The following is a 24,536-nucleotide window of genomic DNA, read 5'->3' as shown; positions in this document are numbered from 1 at the left end:
ATGAAGTTAAGTGAGAAAGCAATAACAAGGAAATTTTTGAAATTCACAAATAAGTGAAAATTAGCACATTCCTAAATAGCCAATGGATTTTTGCTGTCTGTATCCATTAGCTGTGTGATCTTCCTTACCTATTTCTCTTTTTGTCTTCTTTTCTCATCTTTCTCTTCTAGGATTCACCTGGATTCAATCCTGGGGACCTCTGATGTGGAGAGAGCCTCCTCAGTTCCTGGTCTCTACTGCACTTCACCTTGACTCTTCCCTTCATCTCTTTCCTTGTGTCATCATCTTACTGCGTGACTCACTTGCACAGGCACCAGCTCACAGTGCAGGCACTTGACTCACCATGTGGGAACTCAGCTTGCCATGTGGGCATTCAGCCTACCATGTAGGCACTTGGCTCACTTCATGGGCACTTGGCTCACTGCAGTCACCACTTGGGCACTGACTCACTGCTCAGGCATGCTTCCCTTCTTCTTTTTTTTGACCAGGAGGCCCCAGAGATTGAACGCAGGTCCTCCGATATGATAGGCAAAGGTGCTATCACCCGAGCCACACCCTCTTCCCTCCTCCATGGTTTCAGATGAGAGGTGGGTGCTTAATCATATTGAGTTTCCCTTGTATGGAATGCTTTGCTTTTCTCTTTCTGCTTTCAAAATCCTTGCTTTATTGCTGATGTTTGTCATTCTGAATATTAGGTGTCTGGGGGTAGGTCTATTGAAGCTTATTCTTCTTAGGATGCATTGTCCTTCTTGGATATTGATATTTATGTATTTCATAAGTGTTGGGAAGTTTTCAGTAATTATTTCCTCAAATATTCTTTCTGCTCCTTTTCCATTCTCTTCTTTTTGGACACCAAGAACACAAATGTTAGTGCATTTCACACTGTCGTTCAATTCCCTGAGACTCTGTTCCATTTTTTCCATTCTAGTCTCTTTCTGTTCTACTGTGTTTTCCAGGTCAGATGTTCTGTCTTCAAAATTACTGTTTCTGTGTTTAAGCAATTCAAAGCTGCTCGAATGTGCCTCTCATGTTTTTTTATTTATTTTATCACATCCATCACGTCTTTCATTCCTGTAAGCTTTGTTACTTTTATTTGAATGTCTTCAAATTTTTCTTCATGCTCTCCCAGTGCCTTCATTGTAACATTTATTTCTTCAGTCCTATTTTCTTTAAATTCTTTGAAGTGATTTAGGAGAGTTGTGTGTTTATCACTGACTAATTGTCTTGAATTCTATATTTCTTCAGGATATTTGGTTTGTTCTTTTGGCTGTGCCATCTTTTCCTGTTTCCTAGTAATTTTTCTTATAATTTTTTGCTGATGTCAAGGAATCTGAATATGTTGGTGAATTTATTCTGATGACCAATTTCTCTTTCCTATTGTTTTTTCTCTTTTTACAGTAGTTCTTTGACATTTGATTCAAGTTATTCTAAGTCTTTAAATTTACAAGGCTTAAGTTTTCAAAATCGGGCCAGACACTCACCAGTGGGGCATAGATTTTTCTCCCAGGGGTTGGATACAGAGAACATGAACAGTTTTTGTCCATGCACTTTCCACACCACCCAACAGTTAGCACTTATCAGCACACCTTTCCACACAGGTGTTTCAGTCTAGGCTATACTTTCTTCTTGTGTTGAATCTCCAGATCGTGATTCAAAGTAGAATCTGCTGGCCAATTCACTGAACAAAAGCACCCTGACCTGCCCTCCTTTACTCCTTTGAAACTGCTGACAGGCAGGATGATGTCCTTTCCCCTCTCAGTCAGCTACAGTCAGCAGGGGTTTTTCCCAGCTTAATATCTTGGGGGTTAGGGAGGGGAGCCTTTCTTGGCTGCCACAGGGGCTGGGTAAGTCACGTTTGTGATTTTCACTTCTTCATCTCTCTGTTCCTTGCTACTCTTGGAATTGTGTAACATTGTCCTGGTCTGCTGATCCCCAAAGCAGGTCCCTCAGACAGCTTTTGGCTCTTTCTCCACTACTTTTGTGAGAGCATTCAGCTCTGTCTGTTAGTTCATTGCCATCTTCCCACAACCCTCTAGCAATTAAATTTGACCCAGTTTTCAAAAACATCTCAATGATGGGGAAACAATAGTGCTTCCAACAAATACTGCAGGGACAACAGGATATACACATGCAAAAGAATTTCACACTACTTGCAGAAATTAACTCAAACTGAATCATACACCTAAATATATGAGGCAAAACTATGACACACTTAAAGAAAACATTGAAGCAAATCTCTGTGACTTTGTGTTAGGGCATGGTTTCTCAGATATGACACCAGAATCAGTGGTAATACAAGAAAAGTGGATAAATTCAACTCTAGCAAAAAAAAAACTTATCGTTTGCAAATAATTTCATCAAGAAAGTGAAAAGAAAACTAAGAGAATGGGAGAAAAATATTTTCAAATTATATATTTCATATGTGACTGGTATTTCAAATACAAAAAGAACTCTCAAAGCAGCTCAATAATCAAAATATAAATACTCCAATTCAAAAATGGGTGAAAGATCTCAATAGATAGTTCTCCAAAGAAGATCTAAAATGGCCAATAAGCATAAGAAAACGACATCATTCATCATTAGAGAAATGCAAATCAAAACCACAAGGTGATACCACTTTACACCACTAGATTGGCTTTAACAAAAATGACAGTAACATATACTGATAGGATGTGGAGAAATGGAAATTTCTTACATTGCTGAGGAAAATGTGAAATGGTGCAGTCACTTTGCAAAACATTTTAGAATTTTCTCAAAATGTCAAACATAGAGCTACCTCATGAGTCGGCAATTCTACACGTAGGTATATACCCAAGAGAAATAAAAACATATGTACGTGCAAGAAGTTAGACATGAATGTTGAGAACAGCATTATCCATAATAGTCAAAAGTACAAACAATCCAAAAGTCCATCAATAGACAAATAGATACATAAAATGTGGCATATACATACAGTGGAATATTTTAATCAATAAAAAGAAATGAAATACTGATGCATGCTATAACATGGATAATCCTTGAAAACATGCTAAGTGAAAGATGCCAGTCACAAAAACTATATTTTCTCTAATTCCACTTATATGAAATATCAAGAGTAGGCAAATCCATAGTGGCAGAAAGTTGATCAATGTTTGCCTTGGACTATGGGCAGTGGCATAGGGAACAGGGAGTGATATGCTAGCAAATAGTTTTTTTCTGGGATGATTTAAAATTAGATTGAGTAATGGCTACAGAACTCTGAGTACACCAAAAATCACTGAATCACTCATTTCAAATGTGTGATTTGAATGGTATGTGAACTATACCTCAATAGAGGTGTTTTTGAAAATATGGTGTAGCTTCAACAATATTTTCAAAAGAAAATATGGAAGAAATCATGCAAAGATGGCAATAGTATTTGCTTCTGAGTGGTTACATTATGGATGACTACCTTCTGATACTAAAACTTTTCTGTATTTCCCAAAAAGAGCTCTGAAAAGTAAGTCTTTAAAAAATATAAACTGGAAAGCGGACTTTGCTCAATGGATAGAGCATCCACCTACTACATAGGAGGTCCAGGGTTCAAACTCAGGGCCTCCTGATAACTGTGTGATGTGTTGGCTCACTCACAGTTTTGACACACTCAAGAAGTGCCTTGCCACGCAGGGCTGTCCCCTGCACAGGGGAGCCCCAACCTCAAGGAGTGCATCCCATAAGGAGAGCTGCCCAGTGCAAAAAATGTCCAGCCTGCCCAGGAGTGGTGTTCCACACATGGAGAGCTGACACAGCAAGATGGCACAACAAAAAAAGGACACAGATTCCCGGTGCTGCTCAGAGAATATAAGTGGACACAAAAGAACACACAGTGAATTAATACAGAGAGGAGAAAAACTGGTGGGGGGGAGAGGAGAGAAATAAATATATCAACTGATAAACCTATCTTTATAATTTTATAAAATAATCCGGCTGGAATTCAGTTTTATAGAATAAACTATAGAATACACACACACACATATATATTTCTCATATACCCAACATCCTTCCCCTTTAGTCTTTCCTATATAAATTGCATTTTTTAATGTGGATGGTAGATTTGTTACAATTAATGTACAAATATTGAAAATTATCTACTAACAATGGTCAATTGTTTACATTATGATTTATATATTGGAACATACACTATTATAAATTTTGATGAAATTTAACATGGCCTGTATCCATCATTGCAAGATCATGTAGACCACCTCCATCACCCCTCCCCCAAAATGTCCCATGTTCCATCTATTCTATTCCTCCCTCCCCTCCCCTTGCGACCCAGGCAACCACCGGGCTTCACTCCTTGAAGACCAAGATTCATGGTTACTTGCAACAACATGGAGGACTTGACATATTGTTCCGTCCTCTCCTATTTGAATGCTATGCTCTCCATAGACTCCTGCCCCTCTATCTGAGAACACAGCAGGACTCCCCAGGATGGGAGTGCATCACCTTCTTGCTCATTTTGTGGGCCTCCACCCACTGATACAACCCAAAATGACAAGATGCACACTCACACACTGCCTAGAAGCCTGCCAGGGGCATCCTGTCACGAAAGTCCCCCACATTCAACACCCTAAACCAGTAACCCTCCCCTGCCATGTTGCCAAAAGAGCATTCCCAGTGTTGTAGTTTTAACCACATACCCGCCTATCTCCAGTGTTCACCTGCTCCATCCCCCAACCCTCCCCCCAGTTCCATGGACAGTGCACCCCACCCTCTCCTCCCTATTCCTCAGATGAACCAGCACCATTCAACCCAAAGGTATTATTGCACCACTGAATGACTGTCATTTCTAACTGAAAAAACAGGAAAAGAAAGTGACCTTCAAGTAAGTAGAAGAGGATAAACAAATAAAGGAAAGGAAAAAGTAAGAAAAGCAAAAAGGTTTAGTTTCTTTAAAAGATAGGTTACCAGACTGGTTAACTTCTACTTAGATATATCAGGAATTAAAGAAAATCAAATTGAATACTAATATTAGTAATGAAATAGTTTACTGAAGGAAAATCTATGAAAATGAAGCTAAATATTTCATTTAGTTTCAATGAAATTCGTATTTTAGAAAATTGTTCTCCATATAACCTTACAAATCTCCCAGTAATGAAAGTCTTCTCCATGAGAATTGTTAGTGAAATAAATGTATGTGTTTCATATTTGTAAGTGTATATGTGTAAGAATTATTTCATATTTGAAAGCTCACCAAATGTGTAAATGTGTAAATATTTTCTAGTGTTACAAAATTATGCACAGCTGTGAAAATAGTCAATGTTTTTAATTCAATGAATTTAAATTTAACATAATATGAAAGTTTTGGCATATTTTCAGATTATAAGCTACAATCATTCTTTGTAAGTAACCACTTGTTGAATTTTTGTAGAATTTCAATATTATGAAGAAGTATTAATGATTATCTAAAAATGCTCATTAAATAGTCCTTCCATTTTTTGACAACATGTCTGTGTGAGGCTCTCTTATCTCAAAAGCATAAATAAAGACACAGGTAGCAAATTCCAGCTCTTTCTTAACATGCTAAATCTCTTGGTTTAAAGAGATTTTCATAAGTCCTAAACAATTTCTCATTATGCCCTTGTTTTAGAAATGAATGTATTTTGGTCAAAAGGTATTAATATATTAATGTATATAGGATTCATTGGGTTAAATAAATTAAATCATTTACAATTGTATGCCTTTTAATTTCTAATACAGTAAAGATATGTATATGTATTTGTATATATAACTATCTTTCACTTAATTGAATTTTCATGGTGTCTTTTTATTATTAAGAGTGTAAAGTGTAAACAAAACAGCAAAAAATTAAGAAGTGATGACACATAAATTCCATTAAATTTTATTTTCAAAAGGTCAGGAAACCTCAGGAAGCATATTTTTGGCATGCATTTTGCCCACCAGAACACTCTTTTGAATTCATTTTTTCCATGGAAATAAGGAGACTGTGGCTTTATTAAATGCCTATTGATCATTATTTATTTATTAGATGCCTGTCCATCATGCTGGGTATATGGAGACCTCCTATTTTTTTAATGTAACATTTTAAAAAAATAAAGAGAGAAAAGCAGCATGGGGAAGTGAACTTGGCTCAACTGATAGAGCGTCCACCTACCACATAGGATGTCCAGGGTTCAAAAACAAGGCCTCATGGCCTGTGTGGTGAGCTAGCCCATACATAGTGCTCATGCATGCAAGGAGTGCCCTGCCACACAGGGGTGTCCCCCACGTAGGGGAGCCCCACGGCAAGGAGTGCACCCCTATGGAGAGCCTCCCAGTGCGAAGGAGGGAGCAGCCTGCCGAGGAATGGTGCCTCCCACACTTCCCGTGCCGCTGACGACAACAGAAGCGGACAAAGAAACAAGACGCAGCAAAAAGACACAGAAAACAGACAACTGGGGGAGGGGAGGGGAATTAAATAAATAAAAATAAATCTTTAAAAAAAAAAAAGACCTAACTGGACACATTGAGGAACTAGGAAAAGAAGAGCAAATGAATCCAAAATCAAGCAGAAGGAATGCAACAGTAATGATTAGAGCAGAAATAAATAAAATGTAGAATTAAAATCAAAACAGAAAATCAATAGAATCAAAAGCACATTCTTTGAGAAGATCAACAAAATTGACAATCCTCAGCTAGACTAAAAGTGAAAAGGCAAGAAGATGCAAATAAATAAAATCAGAAATGAGAAAGGGTATATGACCACTGACCTAACAAAAATAAACAGATGCTAAAAGGATACTATTAACAGCTGTACACCAAAAAAGTAGACAACATTGAATAAATGGAAAAATTCCTGGAAACCCATGAGCAACCCACAGTGACCTCAGAAGAAATTGATGACTTTGAGAAATTAACCAAAAGCAAAGAAATTGATACAATTAACAACACTCAGCACAAAATGAAAACCCATTACCAGATGGCTTCTCAAGAGATTTCTACAAAGTATTTAAAGGCATTCTAATTCCATTCTTCCTCAAAATGTTCCTAAAAATGGAACAAATTGGAATGCTAGCAAACTCATTCAATGAAGGAAAGATCACTTTAACACCAAAGTCAAATAGAGATATTAAGAAAAAAGAAAATTATAAACCAGTTTCTCTAATAAATAAAGATGAAAAATCCCCAACAAAAATATTTTCTAACTGAATTCCAATGTATATTAGAAAACTAATCATCATGAAGAAATGGGTTTTATACCTGGAATGCAAATGTGGCTCAACATAAGATACTCAATCAGTGTAACATACCAAAAATATAAAATGACGATGAAAAAAATCACAGGATCATCTCATTTGATGTAGAAAAGGCACAGACAAAATGCCACATTCCTTCTTCATGAAAACACTCTGAAAGATAGGAATAGCAGGAAAATTTCTCCAAATGATAAAGTGCATAAGGGAAAAATCCATGAAAAATATCATAATGAATGACTGAAAACTTTCCCATTGAGATTGGGGGAAAAAAGACAATGATGCCCACTGTCACCACTCTTATTGAATATTGTGCTAGAAATTCTAGCTAGAGTAAGTAGGCAAGAAATAAAGAAATAAATGTTACCAAAATACTAAAGGAAGAAATAAAACTTTTGCTGTTTATGGATGATGTAGTCCTATATACAGAAAATCCTTTCAAATCTACAAGAGAACAACTAGAAATAATTAGCTATTTGAGCAAAGTGATCTGATGCTTAATATGCAAAGAACCAAGAGATTTCCTATACACAACTAGTGAGAAGAACTGAGGAAAAAGAACTTTTAAAATAGCAACTGACTGAATCAAATATTTAGGAATAAACTTAAGGATATAAAGGGCCTGTATTCAGTGACTTATAGAATATTGGTAAAAGAAACTAAATACTTAAGTAAATTGAAGGATATTTTCTATTAATGGGTTGGACTGAATATCATTAAGATGTTAATTGTACTCATACTGATCTACAGATTTAATGTAATCCAATAAAATTTCAAACAACATTCTTTGTAGAATTGGAAATTCCAATTATCAAAATTATCCTGAATAGCCAAAAATATCTATAAAAAGAGGAATGAAACTAGAAGACACATACTCCAAGACTTGAAGGTGTATTACTTAGGTACACTGGTAAAAAAGAGTGCGCCCTTGCAAAACAAGAGTTCAAAAATAGACTCTCACTTGGGAAGCGGACTTGGCCCAGTGTTTAGGGCATCCATCTACCACATGGGAGGTCCGCGGTTCAAACCCCAGGCCTCCTTGTCCCGTGTGCCCCTGGCCCATGTGCAGTGCTGACGCGCGCGAGGAGTGCCCTACCACACATGGGTGTTCCCTGTGTAAGGACAGCTGCCCAGCGTGAAAGAAAGTGCAGCCTGCCCAAATAAATAAATAAATAAATAAATAAATAGATAGATAAATAAATCTTTTAAAAAAATAGACCGTCACATTTATGGCCAAGTGTTTTTTTAACAAGAGTATCAAACAAACCCAGCTGTGTCAGAACAGCCTATTAATAAAATGTGCTGGGAAAAATGGATATCCATATATAAAAGAAAGAAACAGGATCCTTATCTTAAAACTTACACAAAAACTATCACAAAAATATATCAAGAAAGTAATTCTAAAATTTATCACCATAAAACTCCTAGAAGAAAATGTAATGAAACATTTTCAAGTTCTTCTGGTAGGTGGTGGTTTTTTGGACTTCCTCAAAATTAAGCACTTTTGCTTTTCAGAAGATTTTTTAAGGGGAAAAGGCAGCCTACTCAACAGAAGAAAATTTTTAGAAACCACATAGACAAAAAAGGTATTATATGCCTGCTATATAAAGTGGTTATGAAAGAACAGAAAGACAAGCAACCTAATTAAAATATTGTCAAAAGTCTTGATAGACACTTTATCAAAGAGGAAATACAAATGATCTAAAAGTACATGATAAGATGCTCAACATCACTAGTTGTCAGGGCAATACAGATCTAAACTAAAATGAAATACCATTTCATGACTTACACAATGGAAACCTGAAAGAAATAGAACTATGGGTGTTGGAGAGTTGTGGAGAAATAATAATACTCCCTCACTGTTTGTAGGTTTGTAAAATGGTATATCCTCTATGGAGAACAGTTTAGGGGATCCTCAGTAATCTAAATGTAGAACTGCCTTATGACTTAGCTATCCTGCTAGTAGCTATATATACAGAAGGACTGAAAGCATGAATGCTAATAGATATTTCCACACCAATTTTCATAGCTACATTTCTCACATTTCCTAAAAGACAGAAAAAACTTAAATGTTCATCATCTTAACCTAGATAAAGAAATGTGATATATACCTATGATGGAATACTATTCAACTCTAAGTAGACAGAACTGGGAAAGCACATGACAGCATGAATGAACCTTGAAAATATTGTGTTAACTGAAATAAAACAAAAGGATGAATACTGTATGTTCTCACTGATATGATGTAAACACCATTAGTAAGCTTAAGGAATTAAACTATAGAGTATAGGTTAACAGGAGGCAGAATGTTGGTTATGAAGGGGGAGATGATACTAAATGTATGTAGAATGTGTAATAAGGTTGAATGTAAATATGTTGTAATGAAAAGCATTGATAGTGACACATTATAATGAATATAACAATCCTTCCTGGTTTACAAATGGGATTGTGGTTGAAAGGGTAATCTGGGGAGGTTAATGCTAATTGAAAGATACTCAGAAGATAATCTAGGGGATATATAACAATGATTTTGTAGTAAATGAGGATGGCAGTTGATAATATAAATACAAGAATGTTTTTCTACTCTATGGTGATAAGGATATGCCAATATATGGGAAAAATACCACTAATAAAGCTTAGAGATTATAGTTACCAATAGTATTGTAGCAACAGCAAAGAAGGTACTAGATCAATGCTAAAGGTGAAAAATATTATTTGGGGTTTAAAAATCAAAACAAGAGTTCAAAAATAGATCCCCCATATTTAAAGGTCAAGTGTTTTTTATAAGACTGTCAAACCAACCCGGCTGTGTCAGAACAATCCATTCAATAAATTGTGCTGGGAAACTGGATATCCATATATAAAAGAAAGGAAGTGGACCATTATATCACACCTTATACAAAAATTACCTCAAGAAAAGTCAAGAAATTCATTTTAAAATCTATAACCATAAATCTTATAGAAGAAAATAAATTTTACAATATGAGATATGAATATGATTAAGCATGGTTTTCTTCATTTTCTTCATTAACAAAGGGACCTTGGTCTTGTCAACCAATCTGTGTTCATTTATTTATCTTTTCTAACCTTGGAGAAACAATTGTTGTTTTTAGAATTAAGTAAGATAAATGAGCCTGAATAGAATTTTTTTAGAGTAGTGCTTCCATAATTTGTTAACCTGCTTTTTTGTCTCTTTTAATTTTGAAGATCAAATGAAGATAAAAAATCAGTGGTGGAGGGTGATAGACCAGGGTCTCCATCTTGCACCCATCCTGCCTTCATCCCCCCTCTCCTCCTCTTGCTGTAGCTGTGAAGTCCTAATTGATATGAAACCAAATTTCCTCTCCCTAAAGGAGAAGTCTCTCCCTAAACATTCAGGCTTGATAGCAGCAACCCATCTCTGAGGGAGGCAGATGGAACTACAAAGCCTATATGAGTTATCTTGCTCTGAACTTAAAAATGCAAAGCTACCATAAACCATCACAAACTAGTCCCCTTGTAGTATAGCCCCCAAGAGAGTTAAAAATACCCCCCTCCCTCTCCTTGGCTGCTGCCATCTGTTCTAACTCAGTCCTGCCACAGGGATGAAAGACACACACACTAAAACTCATATGAAGGCAAGGCACCTTTTGGTTTTTTTCTTTGCTCATATATTATGTATCTTGGATTTGACCAAGGGCTGTGGTTAAAGTTAAATTTCTCAAGGATGTTTTGTCATGGAACAAGAAACCTTGTCTCTAGATCACATCCTATCTAGTGGCAGAAATGCAAGAAAAAGCCATTTTCAAACTTCAAGCAAAAAGAGATAGCTTGTGCAGAGATAGCAAGGACAGAGCTACTTTTGTTCTGAAGCAAGAACAGATGAGCTTTAATAAATAATTTAACCATGCCTGTGCTGAGGTGGTGGAACTAATCCCCACATCTTCCCCCTTTCTTTTATAAGCAGGTGGTTTTACTGAGTACCTCTGTATATGGTGACCAGATACTCATAGAGTTGTGTGGTACATTGCTAGAGTTGGAAGAAGCTTTGGCATCCTATAAATGTAACAAGACAGAGAAAAATCAATCCTATTGTTGCTTACCATTCAAAACTTAGATTGGAAAACCATGTTGAAGGGTTCAGTCATTGTAACTGTTCAGTTAAAAATTTTAGTGTGGTTTGTTAAGTTTGAGTTCCATAATTGCCACTCCAATTGGAGATGTGGAACTTCTACTTCATCTGATATATGAGAGGAGAATGCACATTGAAGGGTTTTTTTTTTATTCCAATTATGTTGAGTGTCATTCCATTTTAAAGGAGTGACACAAATGTTCCAAAGCCTCCAATCAATTTCATTTATTAGAGGCCATGCAGAAGGAACCCAGTATCCTCCTATCCATGTTGAATCATTTGAGGATAATGCAGGCTCAGGATTATACCAGGAGGTAAGAGCAAACATGGGTGGATCTGTTGAATGGGCTCAATAGGTGTGATTAGCTGTGCAGGTGTTAAAACACATAAGGATGAACAATACATACATTTTCCATGTTCCCACTTCAGGAGAAGTGGTAGTGACTACTGCCAAGTAAGCTAAAAATGTATTTTCAGGCTTCTTGGGGCACCCAACTCATACCATAATAGTTTATGCTTAGTTGCCCAATTTTTTAAGACTCCCTCATGCACTTGGTTCATCTCCTTGGGTAGTCTTTAGGGGGATGTTAGTCAGTTGCACCTTGAATCCTTCCAGGCTCAGTATTGGGTTCTACTGCAGATTCCACCAGGCCACAGTATGGTTTTACATGCTTTGCAGGAAGTCAAAGAGGTCCTCCTTAGGGAGAGACCACAATGCATAATCTTGTCCCCAAGTTAGTAAATTTACTGGATGATGCCAATTACCATTAGCTTCTGGTTCATCCAGGAGTTTGTATAACACTTTAGGATAAATTTTTACAATTGGTATCTGAAAATGTTCTGCTGATGTATAACTACCCTCAATGTGATTTTTAAAATGTGAAGTATATAAGGCTATTTGTATGACATTCTTTGGACTGGTTAGACCTAACACCCTATTCCCCTTTTTTGTTTTGTAGGCATAGTTTTAAGGTGCAGTGAGATTATTCTGTGAAAAAAAAAAAATTTTTAATATATTATTAATATAGCAAAAAAGGGTTAAAACTGCAGGTTTGTATACAGTTAGATTTTTGTAATTAGGCTAGGATACATAATTGGGTTATGCACACAGCTTTGGGAAAACACTATAAAATTTACTGTTGGCTTGTTCACATATGAATGCAGGTTGGCTTGACTTGCTGAAGGAGATATTAGAGAAAGCTTTAGCAAGTTTTCAAACACTGTGATAGTGACACAACTGGATATTAATTTTTGAAATAAACTAACAATATTTAGGGTTGATGAACACAACAAAGTGTTACTTTAATTTATGAAAGCTTACTATTTTATATCATCCTTTGGCAGCTTTCTATGTGTATCAGACAAGTATCAGTTAAAATATTTGTCTTGTGGCAGCTTTCAGTGTAAATCACACAAGTATGAGTTAAAACATTGGCTTTTTCATTTTTAAGTAGAGAGGTTGTTCATGTGATATATACTATTTGATTAATAACTAAAATTATGATTAACAATGTTATATTTTTATTTAATATTATGTTGGAACATTATTAAATTTTCAGGAATTTTATATATGCTTTAAATATTCACATGGACTTTTTATTTATAAAGCTTTAACAGAGGGTTAAAGAATCTATTTAATTTTATAACTTTTAAAATATTGTTCATTTAATTTATAACATATTAAATGAACTTAATTTTTATCACTTCACTTCTTTTCAGGTAAAAGAATAAATTCTCTGCAACAGCTTGAAATAAAAGATACTTTTCAGGATTTGACATTGAGAAAGCATGTTTGAATATTATTTCTTTAAAAGTGAGAAGACTTGCAGTAAACAGCCAAGGGCATGCATGGTTAAAATACAAGAAGCTAATTTGATAAAAGAGACTTTTTTGTACACTGATAAGTCAGGAGAAAAATTCTTTGTAAACTTTTGCTAAAACAGAATAGTGATTTAAGAAACTTTGAAAAAGAACAAAATTTAACTTTGCATTAGTATACTATTTGATATTAAAGCTCTTAAAACTTAGACCCATCGAATTTTATTCAACTTTAAACATAAGAATTGCTTTTCCACACACCTTCTGCACTTTCTGTATTTATTGAGGTTTTGTCCTAAATTTTACTATTTCTTAATAACTAGTCATTTCATCTTAGGACAAAATTATTTGCTGTTTCCTTAATAATAAAAACATGTTTTACATCCTTTACATATATGTTATCAAAATGATTTTGGAAACTGTCTTTAAGCAAACTTCTTACAACAAACAATTACTATTAACACTAAACAATCTTGTCAAAATAATAATTCAATTTGGCTATGTACAAATATAACCTCTTCTTAATTTCAAATACCATGTAGCGTGCAATACTAGAAACAGATTTTTAGAGGCAAGTTGGCAAGGGAGAGGCTGGCTACTAATAACTTTTCCTGTTATGAAGTTACATTTTGTTGTTATTATCAGTTCAGTTTCTGTGTCATAATGACTTTTTAGAATTAGCTATTTAAAAACATCAATTTAAAAAAATGCTTCTACAAACTTCTTATAATTATTCATAACCACATAAACTATAATTATTTATCTTATGAAAAATTTTACCTTCATAGTACACATTCTCTTCTTGAATGCCACAAAAATACTTTTTATAACTTGCCATATATATGTAAGTTTTGTCTGCATATCTCATTTTGTTTTTATGAAAACTAGCCATTTTATTTCAGGACAAAACTCACTTTTTTGAACAAACTTATCAAAATTCAGTTATCATTCCCATAAGCCTTTTACCTTTTAAAATATTCATTTAAGTTTTACATCCTTCATTTTATCCTGTGAAGAAAAATTGACTATTTATTTCGCCTTAGTTAAGAACTATGTTTTATGAAGACTTGTAGTAATTTCATTAATTAGGACTTACAATTTTTATCATTGTAGAGATCTTATTAGCATTTATACTTATGTATTAATATAAGCACTTATTTTTTGGCTATTTGAATAGAGCTCCCCTAGGAACTATTATCCATTAATTTAATATTACCACCCAGAGAGCACCTAAATATACACTGACATTGAACAAACAAACACAAAAACAATTACACCAACAGAAATATAAAGTTTATAATGACTCATAATTGTAGGTCTAGAGTTCCTAGAATTCAAAATCTAATGTTCCCTCATTGGGGATGTATGGACAAAAGTCTATACTCTTTGAAGCAAAGTAATACTTTGTTGTTTTTCCACTTCACAATTAGCTGCTTTCAATAGTTGTTGTGTTGTAGAATTTGAGAGAGGTTCAATTATTTGTGTATAGAGAGGCCAGGACTCAGGAATGATTTTGAGAAGGAAAAACGGTTTATTGACGGCCGGCCAGACTCGGGAGCTTTCTGTTTGAATCCCGAGCCCTGAACAAGATTTTCAAATGTCTTTTATACAGAGAGGAAAGGCCAAATGGTTCCTTTGTTTCAGTTCTCAATAGGCTCAATTAGCATATGTATCTTCCACATCTTAGGTAAGCTTTTAGCCTGGACTCCAGACATTCTAGATAAGCATTTAGCATATTTTGTTTGCATTTCCCCTAAATACTTAAAGTTTATAGACCTTGCATTGTTAACTGTTTCCTGCTCACCAAGGGCAGGACTGCAGCCTTTTATCTGTTGTAAAGTGCAGAGAGAAAGATCTCCTGTTGCCTGGATAGTGTATTTCTCAAGTTATACTAGTGTCTGCAGTCAGCTTTCCTCTCTCAGGGCAGTTGATGTCCTGTTTCTGCAGGAAGTTTGGTCCAGACTAATCATACTAGGCAGACATGGTTCTATGCATGAACCCAGTGAGCAGCTTACCTCAAGGGCGACTGTGATTACTAGCAGCGATGAACGCCTGGAATGTAGTTACACTGGGGGCCAACCTGAAAAATTCCCTGCAGCTAGGGAGAAAATCAGCTGCCCCAAGTTTGGGCCCAAATTGCCACGGAAATGAAAAAAAAAACATACACCAGAAGTCATATGCAGGGAGGGCCTCATCTGGCTTATTTCTCTTGATTATATATCATGTATTTTTGGATTTGGCCAAGGCCTGTGGGTAAACTTAAATTTCTCAAGTATGTTTTGTCCTGGAACAAGAAACCTTGTCCCTAGACTCACATCTTATCTACCAGCAAAAATGCAAGAAAAAGCCATTTCCAAACTTCCAAGCAAAAAGAGATAGCTTGTGCAGAGATAGGGAGGACAGAGCTATTTTTGCTCTGAAGCAAGAACAGACGAGCTTTAATAAATCACTTAAGCATGCCCGTGCCGAGGTGGTGGAACTAATCCCCATAAATCCTACTGCTAAGCCCCCTCTCTCTCATTAAATGCTTTGCTTAAACTGATTTCAGCTCCTGGCCTGATTTCTAAGCACCTGCGTCCCTCGCTTCCCCCCGAGCCTAAGGAAGAGTTGACGTCATCAACAGAGCGACGGAAGTTAACTCTTTAAAAAAACGGCAGCGACATCATCCAGCGCTCTGGAGGCTGTTAGAAGCTGGACAAAGACTCCATCAACCTTGAGTTGAAGAAAGAGAAAAATACCAGGTGGGAAAATTTCATCCATGACCTGCCTGTCCTCTTCCCTTCCCTCTCAATGTGTCTCATGTAATGCGTGGGAGTTCTCTAGAGGGGGCCAGCAGCATGAGTCCCCCTCACTGAAGAAAAAGATTTTAGAAGAACTCAGAGCAGTGAGTAAGAACCCTATGCATATCCAGGCACGGAGACCCAAGTCCATCCACAGAGACCAAGGGTGGAAAACAAGCCTTTGAGGAGTACTGGAAACAAAAGGGCCCCTCGGTGGAGGAGGGGAGGTGAACATAGGCAGAATGGCGGTAGCTAATGCCGTCTAGTTACCGTTGGTGGGATTCTAATTGCAGAATTGACTTTTCTGGAGGGACTCACCTTACGGGAATAACTCCATCTGAAACCCAGAGGCAGGGTTTTCCTAGCAGGGAGGAAACCTAAAGCAGAAAAGCCTCATGAGGAAAATAGTGGGGATGCTTAAACGGAACTGCTTTGTGAGGGGAGGGTCTCAGAAACAAAATGTGCAAGGAAAATGGGGTACAGAGTGAGGAAGAGAATTTAAACAAATTACAGGAACTGGGGACAGAATTCTGCACAAAAATAAACAAAACTGATCAACTTTCCTGCTGAAGACAGGAAAGAAGCCGCCAAGTTAGGGCAAGTTGTGATTATGTTTCGGGTTCTGGAGAAATGACAACCTCAAAGAGATAGGACCTTAGTTAAGCTTCAGTTTGCTGGTAGAGGGCTTAGTATAAGGGAAAACAGCTGTGGAATAAATTAATTTCTTTAACAATTTCCTTCAGTTTGATCTGGCTTTCAGCTGTTGATCAAAATTTAAGGTATTGTATCCATTTTCAGTTACTGCCTGAGGTCTTGAAGTAGTACTTACAGGTTGTTTTCATATTAGGCACATAGTCACGATGATGTCAATTTTTCCTTAATCATCATTTTTTATGTCACTCTAGATACAAAGAAATCATTTGCTATTTTACAAGTAACTGATGTCATGAATTCAAAACTCTTGAGAGCAATGAGTGCACCAGGGAGACTAAAATGAGTATTGTAAATAAAAAATGCCCGAATGCCCACCTCATGGTATGCTACTAAGCCTAGGGCCCATGATTTGAACCAGGAAGGCCTTATCTCTTTAAGCTATACGGCATGTTTTAATTTTTTCAAGCTTTTGTGTTATGTGTGAGACAACTTCCCCAATAGAGTTAACTTAAGTAGAGCAAGTGGTGTTGGCAACGGCAAAATGCTTCCTTGTTCAGCCAAGTAAACAAATTTGGCAATGCTATTTTCTAAAATAAATTAAGCAAAAAAATCTAATGACTTGCTGTGCTGCTGTATAGTAGTAGATTTATTATTTTCTCCTATTGTGATCGATAAATATCTAATCCCGTTTTCATTTGTGTTAAGCATATGGCAAAGTATCAAAAATCTGCCTAAAGAGGCAAAATCAGAATTATTAACTCCCTGTGTTCATCCTGTTTTGCTTGAGAATGTAGATTGAGGCTAGTAGTCCAGTGAAAAGTTTGATTGATTATACACTCCTAAGGGGCTGTGAGGAGACCAAGTGCACATTGCCCAGGAATTTACTAGCTATTAAGGCAATTTACTGCCCAGGGAATTGCCCTATAAAATTTCCACAATAGAAATTTTGACTGGCAAAACATCAGTACATCCAAAGTGATCTTGTTTAAAGATCCATTACTAGGAATACTGTCATTTGTCGGTTGGATCCAAGGTTCTGTGGTATTCAGAGTATAAATGAGGAGAGGACCAAAATTTACTTGTGTTGTGAATCTTTTGCAATTGAGTACCTTAACCCTGAAAGTGGACATGCATTAAGTTAACTTATAGTTCTTGGAGGCATATGGATTATTTTAGTAAGGTTTCCATGCACTTCTGTGATATGTTTAATCATCTAGACCAGTTGTGACTATAGAGTGATTGATCCTGAGCAAAAGCAGTCTTTTTCTTCCCAATTCACTTTATTTTTCATATTTATTTTTAAATGCATTTTTTGTAGCTATATAGATTTAAAAAGTTACAAAAATATATGAGGTTCCCATATACCGCACACCCCACCCCGCCACTCCTCCTACATCAACAACCTCTTGCATCATTGTGACACATTCATTGCACTGGGTGAATACATTTTGGAACTCTGCTGCATCATGTGGATAATAGCTTACGTTGTAGTTTACACTCTCCCCCAGTACATGCAGTGGATTATGGCAGGATGTATAATGTCCAGCATCTGTCCCTACAACATCAATCAATAACACTCCATACCAGTGTTCTTTCCCTGCCATAGTTGAATCCCTCTGTGGTCCAAACTCCTTGAAAATGAAGCATAATATATTGCCAAATTCAATTAGTAGGAAAATGAAATAGTAATGGTAGATTTAAAGATTAGAAATAGAATACATACTAGTTTAGAAAAACTAAAAGTAAAAAATAATTGGGGTATCAAAAATGAAAAATATGAAACTTTGTTTTTGAGATTTTGCCTTTCATAACTGTCATAGGTATTGCACTGTATGTATAGGGGTAAGGCAATTTCATTCTTCCTCAGGGTCTATATCCTTTTAAAAATTTTTAATATTGTCTTCAAAAAGCTTTTAGATCACAGAAAAGTCACATATACTATATAAGGCACTCGTATATATCCAGCATCAAACACTTCCCCTTCCACAGCAATGATCATTTAACATGTTCATGTTATAGTTGCTATTGCTGATGTGCAGATATTGAAACATAGCTTTCAAACATGGTTCCATTTTGGTTTACATTATGATTTATATTTTAGACTTTACAAATTTCTAAATTTTTAGTTTATAATTTACATTTTAGCTTAGAGTTTTATACAGTTGTGGTATTGTTGTAGCATTTGAGAGAAGTTTAATTATTTGAGTATAGAGAGGCCAGGACTCAGGAATGATTTTGAGAAGGAAAAATGGTTTATTGACGGCCAGCCGGACTCGGGAGCTTTCTGTTTGAATCCCGAGCCCTGAACAAGATTTTCAAATGTCTTTTATCCAGAGAGGAAAGGCCAAGTGGTCTCTTTGTTTCAGTTCTCAATAGGCTTTAATTAGCATATATAGCTTCCACATCCTAGGTAAGCTTTTAGCATGGACTCCAGATATTCTAGATAAGCTTTTAGCATATTTGGTTTTTGCATTTCCCCTAAATACTTAAAGTTTATAGTCCTTGCATTGTTAAACTGTTTCCTGGGACTGGAGCCCTTGCAATTGTGCCTAAGGGCAGGACTGCAGCCTCTTAAGGTTCCACACCCACAAGTCAAACAGCTTAGGTTATCTCTGAAGAGATAAAGAGCCTTCCACCATAGCCCACATCAGTATAAGTTGACATGTCCTATATCCATCATTACATGATCTTGTGGAGCATTTCCATTGCCCCCCAGTTACTGGGCTTCCATCTATTCTGTACCTTTCTCCCTCTCCCCTCAGGGCCCACAGTGACAATCAATCTTCACTGCTTGAGGGACCAGATTTACAGTTACTGGCAACAATGCTGAGTGCTTGACATACTAGACTGCCCAAACCAATTGGGAGCCACCAATTCTTTCAAGGGACACAATTCCCTGTTTGAGAACATCAGGTTTCTCCAGGATGTGGGTATACCTTCACAATCATATAGTCTCCACCCAAGGATTTAACACATTATGACAAATGAGCATTCACACACTCCCTAGAAGCTTGCCCCTGTGTCAGATGCCCCCTTTAAGCACCTTAAACTCATAATCCTTCCTTATTATATTGTCTAAAGAGTCTTCTCAGCCTTATTCAACCATGTACCTGACAGTCTCGCGTATTCAACTGTTCCCCAAGCCCTCCCCCGAATTCCCTGGGCCTTCTGACTCATCCAGCCCTAGCCCCCCTCAAACCTACAAAGCCCCACCCAATAATATTCCTATGCCCCCATCTTATCCCTTCCCTGTACAACTACTTACCTCCACTTTATCATAGATTTCACTCATGTAGACATCAGCTCACAACCTTGCTTTCATCCCCAATTTCCTGTAAGCCTATCATCCAGTCTCTAGCTCTCTGACACAGCTTGGTTTGCTCTTTCAAAGGAGAGGTCATGCAGTATTTGTCCTTCAATGCCTGGGTCGCTTCACTCACCATAAGGTCCTCAGGATTCATCCATGTTATCCTATGTGTTTGTACTGTATTCCTTCTTATAGTTGAGTGGTATTCCATTGTATGTATGTTCCACATTTTGTTTATACATTCATCTGTTGATGGCAATTTGGGTTGATTCCACCCTTTGGCAGTAGTGAATAATGCTATGATGAACAGTGTTGTGCATACTTTGGTTTGTGTCCTTCTGTTCAATTCTTCTGTGTATATCCCCCACTATGGAATTGCTGTGTTACATGGCAAATCTGTAGCAGATGGATCCTTCTGCATTACCACAGCAGTGGGTAAATGTTCCCATTCCTCCACATCCTCTCCAACACATTTATTTTAAAGATTGATTGATTGATTGATTGCCCCTCCTTGTAGATTGCTTGCTGTCTGCTCTCCTGTCTTCATTCACTATATGATCTTCCATGTTTGCTTGTCTCCCTATTTTGCATCACCTTGCTGCCTCCCCCCCTTGCAGTTTGCTTCTGTCTGCTTCCTGTGTCCATTGGCTCCATGTTCTTCTGTGGTTGCTTGTCTCCCTTTTGTTGAGTCACCTTGCTGTGCCAGCTCTCTGTGGCATGCAGGTTGTTGGCTCTCCATGGCATGTGGGCCGTTGGCTTACTGTGGTGCATGGGCCTTTGGCTCTCTGCTGTGCACAAGTGAGCTTGCCTTCACAAGGAGGCCCTGGAACAGGAACACAGGGCCTCCCATATGGCAGATGGGAGCCCAACCGGTTGGGTCACAGCCACTTCCCCTCCCCAAAGCTTTCAGTCTTTTGTTTTTTTTAATAGCTGCCAGTCTTATGGGAGTATGATGGTTTGTCATTCTAGTTTTGATTTGCATTTCCTGAAAAGCTAGTGATTTTGAGCATCTTTTCATGTGCTTTCTAGCTAATTATAATTCTTCTTTAGAGAAGCATCTGTTCAGATCTTTTGCCCATTTGTTGAATGGTTTGCTTGTCTTTTTAATTTTGAGATATAGGTGTTTTTTTATGTGCAGGATATTAGCCTTTTATCAGATATATGGTTACCAAATGTTTCTCCCATTGGGTAGGCTGTCTTTTCACTTTCTTGACAAACTCCTTTGAGGTGTAAAATGCTTTAGCTTTGAGGAGGTCCCATTCACCTATTTGTTTTTTGGCATTTTGTTCTATGGGTGTGAAGTTCATGAAGCCGTTTCCTATTACAAGATACTGTGGATGTTTCCCTACATTGTTTTCCAAGATCTTTATTGTCTGGGCTCTTATATTTAGGTCTTTGATCCATCTTGAGCTGATTTTTGTATAAGGTGTGAGATGGTAATCCTCTTTCATTATTTTGCTTATAGATATCCAATTCTCCAAGCACCATTTGGTAAAGAGGCCATTCTCTCCAATTGAGTGGGCTTGGTGGCCTTGTCAAATATCAAGTGCCTGTATTTATGAGAATTTATATCAGAACTCTCAATTTGGTTCCATTGTTCAGTATGTCTATCTTTGTGTCAATATCATGCCATTTTCAACACTGTTCCTTTGTAGTTTGTTTTGAAGGCAGGTAGTGTGAGTCCTTCAATTTCATTTTCCCATGTAATATGTCTTTGACTGTTTGAAGCCTCTTTCCTTTCCAAATAAATTTCATAGTTTGTTTTCCTAGTTCATTAAAAAATGCTGTGTTGATTTTTTTTATTGAAGTATGTCATTCATACATGAACACACATAAACAATAAGTGCATAGTAAAGATTGTGAACTTAAAAAATAAACACACATAACATTTCACAGGGGTCTCATACATCACCCCTCCACCAACTCTTTGCATTGGTGTGAAACATTTGTTACAAGCTATGCTAGAGCATTGTCAAAATATTACTACCAGTTATATTCATTATCTTACATTTGGTATATTTTTCCCCCAACCCGTCCTATTTTTTTTAATGTAGTTTTGTTATAGGTATTGGGAACCTGCAAAACAATCATACAGATGTATAGATTTCCCATAAAACTCTACCCCCTGGTGGAACATTTGTTACAGATTATGAGATAATATCATCAGGCTATTACCACCAATCATGGTCCATAGCATACATTTGACACATTTTTTCCACACACCTCCTTTCTCAACACAGTATACCTTGGCATTAATGCAAGAATGTTATAGTACTGCTGTTAACCATAGTCTATAGGTAACACCAATTGTAGTTTTCCTGTGTTTCTCTGTATTCCCATCACCCTGCAATAGTGATGTACATCTGTCCTAGCTAACAGAAGGACTCTCTTGCATTTGTACCCTTAACCACAATTCTCAATTGCCTCTGGGCTCACTGGGTTGTTCAGTCCCTAGATTATTCTTTAGCTTTCTTTGTATTGGTATTTACTTCCCCAGACTACCTTTTTCAGTTACAATCCCATTTATAAACCAGTTGTTACTCACTATAATGTGCTACTATCACCTCTATCCATCTCCACACTTTTACAGTCAAGTTCATTAAAACTTCTACATACATTAGACATCTATAGTTCTTCTCAACCCTACTCTTATCTCCTTATAATCTATACTCTAGGTTTTAATTCCATATGTTTATTATTTGTATTTAGTTTCATATTAATGAGACCATGCAATATTTGTCCTTTTGTGTCTGACTTACTTTGATTAGTATAATGTCTTCAAGATTCATCCATGTTATCCCATATTTCCCAATCTCATTTCTTCTTATTGTAACATAGTGTTCCATCATACATGTATACCACAGTTCGTTGGTGGATGGATGCTTGGATTGTTTCCATCTTTTGGCATTTGTGAACAATGCCACTATGAACATTGCTGTGCAGGTGCCTATTCATGTCATAGTTTTTAGTTCTCCTGGATATATTCCTAGTAGAGGAAGTGCTGGATCATATGGCAGTTCTATATTTAGCTTCCTTAGGAACTGCCAAACTGTCTTCCATAGAGGCTGCACCATTTTACACTTCCACCAACAGTGATGAAGTGTTCCTGTTTCTCCACATCCTCTCCAGCACTTATTGTTGTCTGTTTTTTAAATAATGGCTATTCTATGTGGTGCTAGATGATATCTCATCATCGTTTTAATTTGTGTTTCCCTAATAGCTAGTGATATGGAACATTTTTTATGTGCTTTTTGGCCATTGTATTTTCTCTTTGGAGAAATGTCTTTTTAAATCGTTTGGCCATTTTAAAATTGGATTGCTTGTCTTTTATTGTTGAGTTGTATGATCTCTTTATATAGAATTGAAATTAAATGCTTATTGGATTAATGGTTTCTAAATATTTTCTGCCATTAACTGGGCTGCCTTTTCACCTTCTTGATGAAGTCCTTTGAATCACAGAAATGTTTTAAGTTTGAGGAGGTCCCATTTATCCATGTTTTCTTTTATTGCTCCTGCTTTTTGGTGTAAGGTTTAATAATCCACCACCTACCAACAGGTCTTGAAGATGTGTCCCTACATTTTCTTCTAAGAGCGTTATTGTACTTTTATATTTAGGTCTTTGATCCGTTTTGAGTTAATTTTTGTATAAGGTGTGAGGTAGGGTCTTCTTTCTTTCTTTTGCCTACGGATATCCAGTTCTCCCAAGACCATTTATTGAATAAACTGTTCTGCTCCAACTGGGAGAGCTTGACAGACTTGTCAAAAATCACTTGGTTGAAGATTTGAGGGTCTGTTTCTGATTGATCATTTCAGTTCCATTTGTCTATGTGTCTATCTTTATGTCAATCTCATGCTGTTTTTACCACTGTAGCTATGTAATATGATTTAAAGTCTGGAAGTGAGAGTCCTCCAACTTCACTTTTCCTTTTTAAGATGTTTCTGGCTATTTGGAGCCTCTTACCCTTCCAGATAAATTTGCTGATTGTGTTTTTCATTTGCTTAAAAAATGCTGATGGAATTTTTATTGGGATTCCCTGCAATCTGTATATCAATTTGGATAAAATTGATATCTTAATGATATTTAGTCTTCCTATCCATGAGCATAGAATGTTTTTCCAATTATTTAGTTCTTTTTTTATTTCTTTTAGCAATGCATTACAGTTTTCTGAATACAAGTTGTTTGCATTCTTGGTTAACTTTATTACTAAATATTTTATTCTTTTAGTTGCCATTGTAAATGGAATTTTTTCCTGACTTCCTCCTCAGATTGTGCATTTAGAATTTTTTTTTTAGTTAATAGATCACAAGGGATGTTACGTTAAAAAACCTTAGAAAGAACATGAGGTTCCCATATAACCCACTCCCCTCTCCGCACATTATTTTTGTAAATTGTATATTTGAAGATATATACATCACAAAAATATGTTACACTAAAAAATATGAGGTTCCTGTATACCCCCCACCCCACTTCTCCCACACCAACAACGTCCCTCATCATTGCGGCACCCTCATCGCACTCAGTGACATTTTGGGGCACTGCTGCACTACACAGATAATAGTTTACCCTGTAGTTTGCACTCTCCCCCAGTACATTCAGTGGGTTATGGCAGGATATATAAAGGTCAGATGCTCTGACCCTGCGGTATCATTAA

At 36.6% G+C, this 24,536-nt stretch overlaps 1 protein-coding gene across 4 annotated transcripts in view; it reads left to right on the top strand.

Moving 5' to 3' along the window:
* The first annotated feature begins 15,783 nt into the window (after positions 1-15,783).
* Positions 15,784-24,536, top strand: part of LOC131276944 (zinc finger protein 705F-like) — a 194,058-nt gene continuing 185,305 nt past the window's right edge. For 2 of the 4 annotated variants that reach the window (XR_009184156.2, XM_058290572.2), the window contains exon 1: positions 15,812-15,884. The gene's annotated coding sequence lies outside the window, so the exon portion shown is untranslated. Of the gene's footprint in view, positions 15,885-24,536 lie in introns of all 4 variants that reach the window. The other 2 variants (XM_058290571.1, XR_009184157.1) reach the window with 2 other exon arrangements.

Source organism: Dasypus novemcinctus, chromosome 30 (assembly GCF_030445035.2).
Source record: "Dasypus novemcinctus isolate mDasNov1 chromosome 30, mDasNov1.1.hap2, whole genome shotgun sequence".
NCBI classification, from domain to species: Eukaryota; Metazoa; Chordata; class Mammalia; order Cingulata; family Dasypodidae; genus Dasypus; species Dasypus novemcinctus.
This window is presented reverse-complemented; position numbering and strand designations above follow the sequence as displayed.